The sequence below is a fragment of the Macrobrachium nipponense genome, chromosome 43, assembly GCF_015104395.2.
Source record: "Macrobrachium nipponense isolate FS-2020 chromosome 43, ASM1510439v2, whole genome shotgun sequence".
Taxonomy (NCBI): Eukaryota; Metazoa; Arthropoda; class Malacostraca; order Decapoda; family Palaemonidae; genus Macrobrachium; species Macrobrachium nipponense.
This window is the reverse complement of record NC_061104.1, coordinates 5,947,332-5,951,956: the sequence shown is the minus strand read 5'-3', so window position 1 is coordinate 5,951,956 and position 4,625 is coordinate 5,947,332. Positions and strand designations below refer to the sequence as shown.

The 4,625-nt window shown below is 39.7% G+C and overlaps 1 long non-coding RNA gene across 1 annotated transcript in view; it reads right to left on the bottom strand.

The window, feature by feature from the left end:
• Positions 1-1,831: 1,831 nt before the first annotated feature.
• LOC135214017 (uncharacterized) overlaps positions 1,832-4,625 on the bottom strand; it is a 14,880-nt gene continuing 12,086 nt past the window's right edge. The window contains exon 2 of the long non-coding RNA XR_010314247.1: positions 1,832-4,450. This is a non-coding gene — a long non-coding RNA (uncharacterized LOC135214017). The remainder of the gene's footprint in view (positions 4,451-4,625) is intronic.

Sequence of the window (4,625 nt, the reverse complement as noted above, 5' to 3'; positions counted from 1 at the left end):
CCTTGCATGATATTAAAACTTCTCAGGATACACTGAAGAAGTACGGGACAGCCTTCGGGAAGAAGGCTCCAAGATTCCAGGCCTCAAGGTCATTGCAAAAGGCTGCCATGAGGACATTGAGAAGTCAACCTTCATGTGGTTTCGTAGCAAAGGGTGCTGGTGCTAACATAAGCAGTGCTGAGTTAAATAAAGGCTGCAGGCACTTAGTTTGCAGGCCTGCATAAGGTTGTGAACTATAAGGCTTCCAAAGGTTGGCTGTTTTGGTCCAAGACTCAACATAGGATTTCTAACAAGAAGATTCATGATGGCCTCTGAGGAGAAAATAGAGGAACTTTGCCAGAAAAGACCATTTTTTTCGGAAAAAAAATGGTCTTTTCTATTGCTCCCTACCAAATAAAACTTTGGGAGGTGAGACGGAAAAAATTTACTGTCGAAAGCTTTCCAAGGAACGTGTGTCTGCTTTGTTATGTGCAAATGCTATTGGTGGGCATCACTGCAAACCAGTGGCGGTTAGACATGCAAACTAACCGCATATCTTGCGTAGGCAGATGGATAGGATCCCAGTGATTTGGTGTCATTTAGTGAAGGCTTCGTTCACCTCCAAGATTGTAACCAATGAGTTCAATAATAATTTTTAAAGGTTATTCATCATTCGACACAGTACCTTGTCATTGGTAAACTTTGGGTGAAGGCTTTGCTTCTCATGGACAATGCACCTGCACATCTCAATACAAAGCGGTTGGTTGGTGACGAATGTCATATTAGTGTTAGATATTTACTTTTAGTTATGTGTACATCCCTCCACAGGGATGATTCCCTCTCTGGCGGCCTTTGTACGTTTTCTAAATGAGTTGCTTCTTCTATTTTATAATTGTCTTTTAGTATTTTCCCATCAGTATCGTAGCAGATAAGGAGAGGTTTTAGTGCTTTTTTTTAAATTTGCATTCTTCTTGTATGATCTTCACTTGTGGCAGTAATTTCTTGTATAGTCTTGGTAGGCGATTTTCACATATGACTGCCTGCACTCATTGAGCCAATGACCAATGTGTTATCGTTGCAATAAAATGGCTATACCAGAGGAAGTTCATGGAGGAGGTGACAGTAATAGTAGAGGACGACGAGGAGGAGAAGGAGCAGGGCTTGGATACAGGGGGCGGGACGGGGTTGAGTTGTACACTGGAGAATCTTCTTAAGTATTGGGTGATGTCTGCCATCTACAACTTCGCAGAGGCTTGGAGAAACGTCACCGTAGAGACCCTCAACCGCGCCTGGAACTATACGCTGAATAGACAAGAGGGCGTGATGGAACTTCTTCAGGGTTTTGAAGTCGATGACTCCTATCCCCACCTCGCTACTGGAGGCAATGACATTCCCAAGGACGACGTTGGGGTTTCCAGGCGAGGACAGAGTTGACCCTGACTACTAACTTCTCTCCGACAGCAAAATCGCTGCTGCTTTGCTGGTGGTGATGAGGAAGTGCCTGAGGATGATGACAATGTGTCTTTTTCACAATTAGTGCCTTGGTACCAGTCACTTCACCTTTCTATATCTCCCAGGAGTCTTAAGAGGTAGAGGAAGATGATGAAGATGATGATGCTCGTGGTCTTGATGACAGTTGATCTGGAGGCAAGGGACGGGAGGACTTTTAACCTTCTCACAATTGTAAGCACCAAGGACAGCAAAAACACAGGTAAGTGACAGAGAAAAAGTATCATTATATTCGTACGTTTTTTGTGTGTGTGTGTACAATGAGTCTCAGAGTTTTTGGACAAAATGAAAAAAAATGATTTGGGTAAGTCTATTGCATGCAGGAGAAAAAAAAAAAGCCATGTGGTTTTTTAAAAGTATATTTATGCAGTATATTTTGTTATGGGGAAATAAGGTAGAATAATTGCTTCTGGCATAAAGTTTTCAGTTTAAAGTGTGATAGTTGTTCTTCATAAGTATAAATTATTTAGTGTTTACGGCTGTGCTTTATGACATGTTAGAGGGAATATGGGTACATAGCTTGTAGCACTTTTGTGGATTTTGCCCTCATTTGACAAGCCTTTGCGCCCTTTATTTGGATAATCAAGAGATTGCTGTAATTGAAAGCAGATTGGTTGTTGCCAGCTGTCTGAAAGAGTAAGCACAGCCATAGATATAGAGAAGATGGCCACAGCACTTTTTTTCAGTAGCCGATGACATTTAAGATTGAATTCCAAGTAACTATGACTTCACTTTCGTAACCCTGTGGTTTAAAATTAATAGAACCAACGAGAGCATTCTTGTTGTTGATTTTATTCACAAGAAAACAAGCCTCACCCACTGGTCTCTAAAACATGTTTCTTTTGGGGAACCCATAACTGACTGGACCCTATTTATGTAACTGTTGAAAAACCCAGATACAAGAGCAGTTATTTAGCATTTCATCTGATGAGTGAATGAATGAAAAAAAAAAAGTACAAGAGCAAAATGGTCCTGTGTCGACCTTTCATGGACAAAATATTTGACTGAAGCTCTGTTTGGGTTCAACCACATGCAAATGAGGGATCTCTATCTGTGTGTTGGCTGACCTCTTTCTAGACTTTGAGTTTGGCCAAAGAAGCTGAAGAGCCATAACTTGGTTTCTCTGTGACAGAAGGCAGATCTCTTTGCAATCATGTTTCTAGCTGCACGTAGGTTATGTTGCCTTTGTTCTGTGTTTCTTATATCTTGAACGTCATCCACAATTGTGCGCCCCAGATGTAGGCATTCATGTACAAATTCCAGACGATGATTCGTCGTTCTCCAATGTGTTTTAAGTGATTTCAGGAGCAGTATCGTACTGAGGCTTGATTTCATTCAATATTACATCAAACCCATCTACATACCTATAGTAATAAGGTGTCCATGCTCAAAATGATAAGTCTGCATGACAGGTGCACTGAAGAAAATAGCTTTCATTGATGGCAGATAATGTGTTTGGTGATAAAAGATTTTTTTTGGTTAATTTATTTTGGGAATGGCAAATCTCTTAGGATAGTGAATTGTGGTAGTGACTAAAAGCTAAATATAACTTAGTGATAGTGACTAATAGCTATATGTAACTAACATGTTGAAGACTCGTTACCACTACTGATGCTGCTATTGCTGTACTACTACTAAAAAAATTTTATTCAGTCGAGAAACCTTTAGGGAGAGAATGCGTAAATTAAAAAAAAACAAAAGCCATAGATCAAAGCTACTACATGCAGAAGTTCTTTCAACAACTTGCTAATTCTTCTCAACAAAAATTACTGTAACTAGTCACTGCAGTTTTACAACATCAGTGCTTTCCAGGTATTAAGACCCTGTCATTATAACATATTTACCATCCATCATAAGGTGATTTTATGTCTCCTATCATTCCCCATTCCAAATTTCCAGCAATGCCACTATTATTTCTGCAAGACAATTAGAGTACTCTCCTACATTATGGCCAACAAACCATTTCAACAAAAATGATTTTTCCATCAGTTTGAATTGGAACTAGAATTAGCTTTCATTGGCTGCTGAAGAAACCAACCTCTGAGACATCATCAGTCTACTAGACAAGTCTTTATCTTGTAGCAAACGCTCACGCGCCTCATACAGATTACGCAACATCGACTCCGGAATTGGAGGAATCTGAGATTCAACTGCCTCCTGCTGTGATGTAGGCAAGTATAACACAGGTCCAGATGCAGTCTGGATCGTTGACATGCGTGCTCGCTGAGACTTTCTTATGAAGAGTATTGTAGGTTTTTTGATATTGTCTGTTTTGTTTTTATGAGTTTCTACATGTGCTACAGATTCGGCAGAACCTGCACATAAGTCTAGAAATTCCTTTTCTCCAGAAGATGAGTCATTAAGAGCAGAGGGCATAGTGTTAGTGCAAGGCAGTTCCGTTGGCAAATTGTTGTGGATACTAGGAAAACTTTGATCATATGAACCTTCATCTGGTAATAAACCCTGGACAGAACTAATGCTGGAAGTATGTGGATGTTCTGGTAGCAATATGTGCTGGGTAGGAGTAATTCCCTCGGGGTATGACAGCTCTGCTCCAGAAGCATTTTGCGCAGAAAATTCACTCTGATTGGACAAGACGTTTTCTGCGGAAATGGAAAGAGATTGCAAGCCCTGAAACAAGGACTCATGTGTCATATCAGTGCTGTTCTTCATCTCTTTACTTGTGCTTTGAGGCTCTTTAGATGAAAAAAGAAAATAATTATCTCAAAGTAAAGTAACTAAAATCCAGTGGTCTATGAGGTGCTGAATTCAGAATGGAATGTCTTCTAATATCAAATATTCAAATATTCAAACACATTCGTGCTCTTTCTTAGGAAGGTGGATTGGTCGAATTCCTTTCGAAGGTCCCGAGGTCAACACCCTTACGATCACTTGTGTAGATTGTACAGAATAGAATTGTTGTCGTTCAGTGTTGTTTTTGATAGTTGTTCCTGTTTGGCACCTGAAAAGACAGTAGAAATACAGTTAGTACCAGAGAATTAGTACAGTTTATTGCATTGTATTTTTGTATAAACTTCGACTGGTTATAAAGGCAAATGAAAAAGTCACGGTATTTACCAAGAAAGTACATTTTTATAAGAAAAGAGTATTGTGATATTGCATGTTGCAGATTTTTC